Source organism: Myotis davidii, unplaced genomic scaffold (assembly GCF_000327345.1).
Source record: "Myotis davidii unplaced genomic scaffold, ASM32734v1 scaffold732, whole genome shotgun sequence".
Classification (NCBI taxonomy): domain Eukaryota; kingdom Metazoa; phylum Chordata; class Mammalia; order Chiroptera; family Vespertilionidae; genus Myotis; species Myotis davidii.
The window spans coordinates 1,672,225-1,682,213 of NW_006284349.1; positions in this window are offsets into that span (position 1 = coordinate 1,672,225).

A 9,989-nucleotide genomic window follows, 5' to 3' on the forward strand; every position below is an offset into this window, starting at 1 on the left:
TGTCACGCCAGCAAACTTGCTAGGGACTTGCCCGGCACTTGCTCTCTCCCTCTATTTGTTATCTTACTTCTATCATTGACAGTCCCTCTAGGTTGTGGGCTGCTTGCCTGTGTTCCTGAGAAGCATCTACGGTACCAGTCTATAGAGTGTGTTTTCTTTAGTGAATTACCGGTATGTTTACCGGTAATAAACTTGCACTGTTTTATGTATATGTTTGATTACATACAGCCTTGTGACAGTTTTCCTGCATGTCATAAGCATTTGAATATAAATTAAAATGTTAAAATCAAATCTGATATTGTTTTACCTTTTATTTGGTGTGTGGAAGGTGTGTGGAAGAGGGGGTAGTCTTATATGGCGAGTATATAACAAACTCTGTATTTTGAGTGGAAATGTTAGGGGGTCGTCTTATACGCCCAGTCGTCTTATACGCCGGCAAATACGGTATTTAGACCAAAGTTCATCAGAATCTTCAAAATGAAAATAGAGCCACGACTTCATCAGTTCCGGTACCAGTTTTAAAGTCACTGGACCGGAATAGGAACACACCTAAATTACGGTCTCATCTTTTCTCTCTGGTCAAACTGTTGCTGCTGCTGTTAATAGCCGAGGAGATACCACAGGCAACAGTGTGCACTGCAGGGAGAGAATTCTGTTCTAAATAAAAATCAATTTTGCTCATAGCACTATATTTTAGAAGAATTCTTTAGATCTTCTTAGCTATTTTTCTCTCCTGAACTAGCACCAGATGAAGCAAATCTTGCTGTATTTTCCCTTCTTTTCATTATTATGCCAGTAGGAGAAAAATGCATGTTACACTTTCTAGGAAAATTTGTGAGGGAGAGTGAGAGGCACATCCTCTGTGTGGGCTTATTCCCATATGAGGAGGGGGGGTGGGGGTCTGTACAAATTGAAAATAGATTGATTTGGAGGCAGTAGTGGAGGCATTTGAGAAACTTATTTTAAAATGTGTGCTTTAAATTACAGAAATGGATTCCATGCGGTTTAAATTTCCAAAGTTAATTTAATTTTGTTTTCAGGAAATTTTCTATTGTGCTAATAGCTTTGATTTTACTTAAAATGTCATTCATTTTGAATGAAATTTACACACTGTACTAATTGCAATGTAGATCCAAAGCAGAGACATGAAGGTTACAAGAAAGTAATGAGAATATTCATTCAAGAGATTTTTTAAAATTGATTTCAGAAAGGGTGAGGGAGAGAAAGAGAGATAGGAACATCAATGATAAGAGAGAATCACTGATTGGCTGCCTCCTGCACACCCTACTCTGGGAATTGAGCCTGCAACTCGGGCATGTGCCCTGACTGGGAATAGAACCATGACCTCCTGGTTCATAGGTCGATGCTCAACCACTGAGCCACACTGGCAGGGCAGACCTTTGTTGTTGTTGGTGTTGTTTAGGTTCTCCCGTGAACTAGGCCCCTGTGCTGGGTGCTTAAAGTCTGACCCCCCAGGAGCTCACAGGCCAGGAGGAGAGGGGGACAATGCTAAAGAAGTGGAACTTTGGTGGGGTGGCACCCAGCCTCAGGGCTGCCCTGACTTCAGAGGCTGCAACATTTTAGTGGGAATCTGAAGACTACATCAAGGCCAGGGAGTCGGAAAGGAAGGGACAAGACAGAGGGAATGGCATATGCAAAGGCCTAGGGCTTTGGAGGTCATAGAAAATGTGAGAAATCAAGAATAAAGTGGAAGGACAGAAATATGGAGGGTGGGGAGTGGGGAAAACCTTTGAGAGTCTGATGGCAAAAGCCTTGAGACCAAGAAGTGAGCTCTTTGTCTTGAGGGGACCGGAAGAGTCAGTAAAACGTTCTCAGCAGAGTGGGATGTGACTAGATTTGTGTGGCACAGCCGGATGGCAGTAAAAGAGAAGAGCAAGGCTAAGGAAAGAAAGCTCAGAGGCACCACGCTTATTAGGGAGCAAAAGTGCACTCCCTTGAAAGGTAGAGTCCACTTTTATTGGTTTTGTTTTGTTAATCCTCACCTGAGGATATTTTTCTATCGAGTTTTAGAGAGAGTGGAAGGGAGGGGGAGAGACAGAGAAACATCGATGTGAGAGAGACACATCAATTGGTTGCCTCCCGCATGTGCCCCAACCAGGGCCGGGGGTAGAGCCTGCAATCGAGGTCCATGCCCTTGACCGGAATTGAACCTAGGACCCTTCAGTCCATAGGCCAAAGCTCAATTCATGGAGCCAGACTAGCTAGGGCTAGTCCTCTTTTATTAAGTAAAGAATGACCACGTTGCTAGTGGAATTCTCCCATACACATTTTGTCTGTGTTGAGAAAGCAAAGCCACTTAATCATAAAATCTCTAAATAAATAACTATTAATTTTGAATCTAGTAACTGAAATGAATAAAAACTGAGAAAAGACTTCAGACCTTTTTCTGACTCCGAAAACATGGTATGGCTAAGGCTCTTGGCATATACAGGAACCAGCTTTCATTTCATATACTTTCGTAGGGCAGGCCTAATGAAGGGTGATGTTTGAACATTTCAAACCAAGTTCTCTCAGTTGAGGCTGTTAAGCAACTTGTTATTTTAAGCAATTTGGACAGATATTTGCATATACAAGCAAGCATGTTCTTTGAACCAGCCCATTATATAACCTCACTTATCCCTGCAGGTAATAAACTGCTATAAATGCAAAATTAGTTATAACCCAGGGTTCTCTGTGCATGCATGTGTAGTCCGACCAATAAAAAATAAACACACTGTAAGGGACAATAGCTGCCTTCTACTTCACTTATCTCTTATGAATTATTTCTCCTCTCAATTCCATATCAAGAAAGACACATCATGTTTCCTAACACTCTCAGATAAGCACCATAGGATCTAATATTGATGGCAACTGTTCAGAATGTGTTTGAGTGAGATGTGTGCATGTGCTGGTATAATATCTATTGCTTCCTTTTCTTTTCTTCCCATCCTACTCAAGGTATCTCATTCATTCATTCACTCATTCAACCAGTTTTTTAAGGGTCCTACTATAGCCACGTTTTGAACATTAAAGGTGAGATTCCATGTCTGATAAGGTATATTTCTGACCCCCAACAGTTAACAACTCCAACTGAGGAGTTGGAATTGTTAATAATGCATCAGAAAAGGATATGTCTGTGTGGCATGATCCCATCTCTTCTCTAAGAAGCAGCACACGCTCTTGGGCCAGGCTCTCCAGGGGATGAATCCCAGCACTGCACTCACAAGTGTCGGACCGTGGCAAGTTATCCGTCCTCTGTGAGCCTCATTTCTCTCATCTGAAATGAAAATCCTAATAGACCCTATCTGATATGATCGTTGTGAGGATAAATAAAATAAATTTGTAGAGTGGCTAGAACAGGGCCTGGCACATAGTAAGGACTCAATCAATTTCTGTTATTACCATAAATGCCTGGAGTTCCTGCCTAGGAATAATTTACAGTGTGACTACTATGTGCAGGGCCACTCCAGCTGCTGCATGGAGACCCAACGGTGGGCATTGCATTCTATCAGGTAGATATAACCTGTACATAGGTAAGCCATTTATGTATAAGGGAGATGTCCTCAAGCCTACAGGCCAGCCGTAGAATGCTAGTATTAGTTATCTATTGCTACAAACTTAGTGGCTCAAAACAACATGCATTCATTATCTCGGAGGTCATTTAGGCCAGGGATCTGGGTTTAAGGGTCTCTCGCAGGCTGATATTAAGGTCTTGGCCAGGGCTGGATTCTTGTCTAAAGGCTCCGCTGGGAAAGGATCCTCTTCCACAGTCATGCTGGCAGAATTGAGTTCCTTGAGGACTTTTGGAATCAGGGCCTCAGATCCTTGCTGGCTGTTGGCTGGAGGCCTGCCCTGTGAGCCTTTCCAACACAGCAGCTTGCTTTATCAAAGCATGCAACCCAAAACCACAATAGCTAGTCTATCAGCAAGATGGAAGTCACAATCTTATATAACCTGGTCACGGCAGGTAATGATCTGCTCAGGGCAGCGAGGGATACAAAATGCTCCACAGTACCCATCTCTCTGATGCTTTGAGTTTCCATGCATTGTGCCCAACTCCCCCCGCCCTCCGCCCTCCATGAGGGTCCCCCCATGTTGGGTCCCATGTGGGTCAACCTATCTATGTCTCCCTAGTGGTTTATTCAGAGTTCAATTCTGGAAGGAGGCAGAAGCTCAGCTTAATTTACCATCTTGTCAGCAACCAGAAGCTCCATGTCAGTTGTTCACATGTTAATCTTAGGTCCTTTAGCAGTTATGGTACTCTGTCTAGATCCCTGAAAGTCCCCCTTTTTGGTTCAGGGTACCCATCCCCCAGTTCCCACAGCCTTTGCTCCAGGGAGCTCATCTCTATAACTTCCTTCAGGGCGTTACCCTTGGTGCCCTAGAACCACTTCCCTCAGGTGCCCCAGAACCAAAAGAGCCTGGGAACTTACAAACACCCATGGTGGCCTGAAGCTAATGGCCAACTGGTGCAGAGGTGTGAGAACCTAACTCCCTTACTTTCAGGCAGGATAAACTCTGCCGGGTCATTTATTCTCGAAAGCTCCTCAGGCGTTCAGATTGAGTCTGGAACTTGACTTGTATCACAACCTTGCCTGGCTAATTTTTGTTCTCTATTCTGGCTTTCCCACTCCCTTACCGATTTCTCCTGGGGTAACTTGCTTAATAAATTACTTAAATACAAATCCTCTCCTTAGGGTCTTCATCTGAGGAACCTGCCTGAGACAGTTGGTGCCACAAGTAGTCCCAGGATGCTGACTTTAAAGATGGGATTCTGGGTGCAGCTCGTTCACCAGCAAGACGAGAATGGGAATCCCATCCCTGGTGGTAGGTGGCAATGTATGTGTTAGAAATTCATCATATCTCTATTTTATATAAGGAAAAATTGCATAGAATAATACCTAATTTACTTAGACTTAAGAGCATATATACAAGTAAACCTGTAATTAGTGCTGTATGATAAAGCATCAAGGAGGCAGATGTTTGTATGTACCTGGTGTTCCTGTGGCATCAATGCAGGTGTTAGGACTTTCACCTTTGGTGAACTGTGATGGGATACAAATGGTAGGAGATGCAACAGCTTGTGCACTCTCTCTAGCTTTTGAGAAATACGGAGGAAATAACAATTATAAGGGCTATGTAATTGGGTGAAATTGGACTTGAGCAGGCCTAGAATATGAGTAAACTGCATCAAATGGGGTGGGGGGCAAACCTCTATGTTATTCCCTAACCAATGCATCTACAGCAGCTCACACCTGTGGCCTTGCAGGGTATCCCCTATGACCAGCTGACAGAGGAAATATCCCAAGTTTGGTTCACAAATGGATTGACTCAGTATATTGGTGCCAACTAAGAATGAACAGCTGTGCACTGTAGCCCCTTCCAGAGGTGGCTCTGAAGAGACTGATAAGGACACATCGTTGTAACAAGTAGAGCTTTGGGCATTACATGCGGTCATCCACTCTGTATGGAGAGAGAGGTGGCCCAATATAAGGATATAAACTATAGACAGTAGGAAATGGCTCCACTGGTTGGTCATGGGACTGGAAAGAGCACAGTTGGAAGGGGGTTTGGGGAAGAGGACCTATGGGAGTGAAGATCTTTGTGTTGCGTTAATGCCTACCTGAGAGCAATCACGGCAGAGGGACAGGATGCTGTCAGCCATCCTTTGTCTTTAGCTGCCATAATCCTTGTCCAGTCGGCGTAGGCCTGTGAATGTAGGCGCTACAGTGACAGACATGGAGACTATGCAGGCGTCCACAAGCATAAGCTCCCTCTCACCAGAGCTGAGAGCTGCTGGCACTGCTGAGCGACTATCAACAACAGAGACGGACTCTGAGTCCCCAGTATAGTGCCATTCCTTGAGGAGACCAGAGACTTGGTGGCAGGACGCATTCACCCTGGATATGGCAGCATTTTGCTTTGATTGGAATTGATACAAATTCAGTGTATGAATTTGCCTTGCCTGCCTGCAGTACCTTGGCAAGGTCCACTATTTGAGGACACAGAATGTCTGATTTACTGACATAGAGTCCCACAAAACACTTTCTGCCTATTTTTCGGAAAAGGAATTATGGTAATGGGCACATGACTGTGGGATCCACTGATCCCACAACATACCCCCACCCCCATTCAGAAGCTTCTATCATGATCCTATCTAATAAAAGAGAAACATGGTAATTGGGCGACGGCCGCTCCCCTACCCATTGGCTAGTCAGGGCGATATGCAAATTAACTGCCAGCCAAGATGGCAGCCGGCAGCCAGGCAGCTTAAAACTAACATCAGGCTTGCTTGCTTCAGTGACAGAGGACTCCGACGTTCCCTGCCTGCCGCTGCAGGCCTCTGAGCTGCAGGCAACTATGTAACAAACATAGAAGCTAAACAAAACCCAAGAACCACTGTAAGCAAAGGCCAGAAACCTACTTTCAGCAGCAGAGGCCTAAGAGCTGGAGCCAAGCCTCAAAGCTAAAGCTGGCCCAGAATAAAAAAAAGAAAAAGAAAAAAAGGTGCGGTTGGGAGCTTCAGTCACCCTCAGCCTGAAAACAGCCCTCAGCCCCTCACCCAGACTGGCCAGGCAGCCCAGTGGGGACCCCCCCCCTGAAGGGTGTGTGACCAGCTGCAAACAGCCATCAGCCCCTCACCCAGGCTGGCCAGGCACCACAGTGGGGACCCCCACCCTGATCCAGGACACCCTTCAGGGCAAACCAGCTGGCCCCCACCCATGCACCAGGCCTCTACCCTATATAGTAAAAGGGTAATATGCCTCCCAGCACCGGGATCAGCGGAGCCGCGAGGCCTCCCGGCACCGGGATCAGCGTGGCAGGAAGCAGCGCCCAAACCCCCTGATCGCCCTGCGGCTCTGTGTGTGACAGGGTGCGGTGCCCCAACCCCCTGATCAGCCCTGCTCTGTGTGTGACAGGGTGCGGCGCCCCCGACTCCCCCACAGGCCCTGCCCTGTGTGTGACGGGGTAGAGCCATAACCTGCCCATCGGCCCTGCCCTGAGTGTGAGAGTGGCGGCACCCAAACCCCCTGATCGGCCCTGCTCTGTGGGTGATAGAAGGCGGTGCCCCAACCCCTTGATTGGCCCTGCTCTGTGAATGACAGGGGGAACTGCCCCAACCCCCTGATTGGCCCTGCTCTGTGCATGACAGGGGGAGGCGCCGCAACCTCCCCATCGACCCTGCCTTGAGTGTGACAGGGGATGGTGCCCCAACCCCCAACTGGCCCTACCCTGAGCGTGACTGAGGGTGGAATCACAACCTCCCGATCGCCCTGCCCTGTGTATGACAGGGGGCGGCGCCCCAACTCCCCAATCGGCCCTGCTCTGAGCCCGACCAGGGGCTGCACCTAGGGATTGGCCTGCCTTCTGCCACCCGGGAGCAGGCCTAAGCCAGCAGGTCGTTATCTCCCGAGGGGTCCCAGACTTCTAGAGGGCACAGGCCAGGCTGAGGGACCCCCCTCCCCCCCGAGTGCACAGATTTTTGTGCACCGGGCCTCTAGTACATTATAACCATCTTTTGAAGGTATAGATAGGCACTTGCTTAGAAATGATACCCTGTGAGATTGGAGCACCATCTTTCAGGATGCAGCATCTGCATTAAACCAATATCCATTGTATAAATGTTGTTTCTCCAGCAAGTTGAATACATAGGTCTGGGAAGAGGGGTGGGGAGAGGGATGGCCTGGCTCACCATCACTCTCAGCTACTTTCTTGGGAAATGTATCCTTCCCATCTTCACAATTCCAGGCATTGGGTCTAGAGGTTCTAGTTCCCAGAGTGAGAATGCTTCACAGCAGTGGACATGTGAAGAGTCCCACCAAACTTCCAGCTACAGCTGTAGTTTTTATCATTTTGGACTCCATGTAGTCAAAGCAAGCAGTTACCACAATGGCAGGGATAACTGACCCTGATCTTCATGGGGAGATAAGGCTGCTCTACATAACGGGGCCAGGGAGAAATGTGTTTGGCACTCAACTAATCCACTGGAGCCTCCCTTACTGTTTTAACTGAAAATAGGCAAATGCAGCAACCACTGCCTGATAAAGACATGGTAGTAAGACGCTCAGACCCCTCACCGATGAAGACTTGGATTACTCCACCAGGCAAGCGAACCTAGACTTGCAAAAGAGCTAGCTGAGAATGAGGGAAATCTAGAATGGAGGGTAGAGAAGAGAGATAATAGGTATTGGTTATAGCCTTAGGACCAACTGCAGCAGCATGGGGCTGTGGTTGGTCCCACTAGATCTGTGACCTCATTAGAATCTCTATAAGCTGTGACAAGATGAGAATAACAAGAGAAGCATGTGGTTCTGAGTGGTGCAAGGAGTGGACTATAAGTGGATGCTTTTTGTGCTCTTCCCAGATCCCTTCAGATCCCCTTTACTGGTTCATTGTATGCATTCCCTGGCTTCTGGGTGCTTCTCTCCTAATGGCTCCCACCTCTAACTTCTCCAGAGAGCTACCTTCCCTTAATCTACAGAAGGTTCTCCACTCAGACTCACCCCAGAACTAGAAGTGCTGGGTATTTATGGCTCCCACCCACTCCAGGAAGGCCTGTAGCCAGTGACTGACTGGTGCGGGGGTATAAAAACAGCTTCCTTGCCTCAAGGTGGGATCAATTCACTGTGCAATTTGTGTTCCTGAGCTGCCCTTGGATCAAGCTTGACCTTAAATTGTTCCCTTGCTTGCCTTCTTCTCCTGCCCTATTTTGTTTCCTTTACATCTTTGCTAGTTTCTCCTGGAAGCACTTTCTTAATAAACTGCACACGAATCCTTGACAACACAAGATGTTCCCTAGTAGAATACACACTCTTGGTGAACAGACACCGTTTTTTGTTGTTTTGTTTTATCTTTTATTTTAATCTCAGTATCTAGCCCAAAATGGGATAGATACCTAGGGAGTCAGTATGGGTTTTGGCAAGATCTTTGGTTTAGATTCCTTTTCTTTGGTAAGAATCTGAGGATCCTAACTGGTGATTGCAGTATACAGTGGTTCTCATGTGGTGACCCCCGATTTCATTGTTATAGGTTGAACATAATTAAAGCTTAGTGATTAATCACAAAAACAACATGTGATTATATATGTGTTTTCCGATGGTCTTAGGTGACCCCTGTGAAAGGGTCGTTCGACCCCCAAAGGGGTCGCGACCCACAGGTTGAGAACCGCTGCAGTAGGACGTTACAGACTGGGACCTCTGTAAATTATCAATGATCCAGCATTATAAACCGTATGTCCCAGGTTTGGGGGGCAATCCTGATTTCAGTTTTTCAATCCGCATGTCAGACCATTTTCAGACAGTGCATCCCAGTTGGTATGGATGTTTGGACAGCAAATGGGGTCACGTGCTAGCCAAGAGGCAGCTGAGGAAGGGCACTGCCTGAAGTATTATAACCAATCAGAGACTTTGAAGTTAAGCAAGCCTGGACCTCAAATCCTTGCTCCACTCCAACCAGCTGTTAATACCCTGGCCACATTTTAGTCATGTCCAGATGAAGTTACACTAGCTCTTACTTTACAGGATTGAAAATGAGTTCATGTATGCAACATACGTAGCGTTGCTCCTTGATATAGTAATTCGAGAAATGGTTCTTTCAAGTGGGGAGTCTGGGGACGTTTACTGCCCTTATAGAGCCAGAGCGGGGAAAGGCAGTGCCAAAGGGTGTTCGTTCATTTTTCCTTCCAGAGCACAGAGCACAATCCTTGTAAGCCAAAGGTCTGCCTAACAGAGGTCTTGGGGAGATAGTCCCAACAGATCATAGATCATGAGATAATAGGTGTAACACATTTAAGGTCTGTAAAGCACTAGTTGCCATCTATATATATAAAAACCAGGCCACTGGAATGACTGGTCGCTATGACACCCACTGCGGCCAGCCAACTAGCCCGATTGGGGGCACCCAGACAACGCGCCCGGAGGCGGACGCCCTCGCCAGTTTCCTAGCAACACCCGCCCCACCCCGTCCCGCCTGACGTGACGCTACGGCGC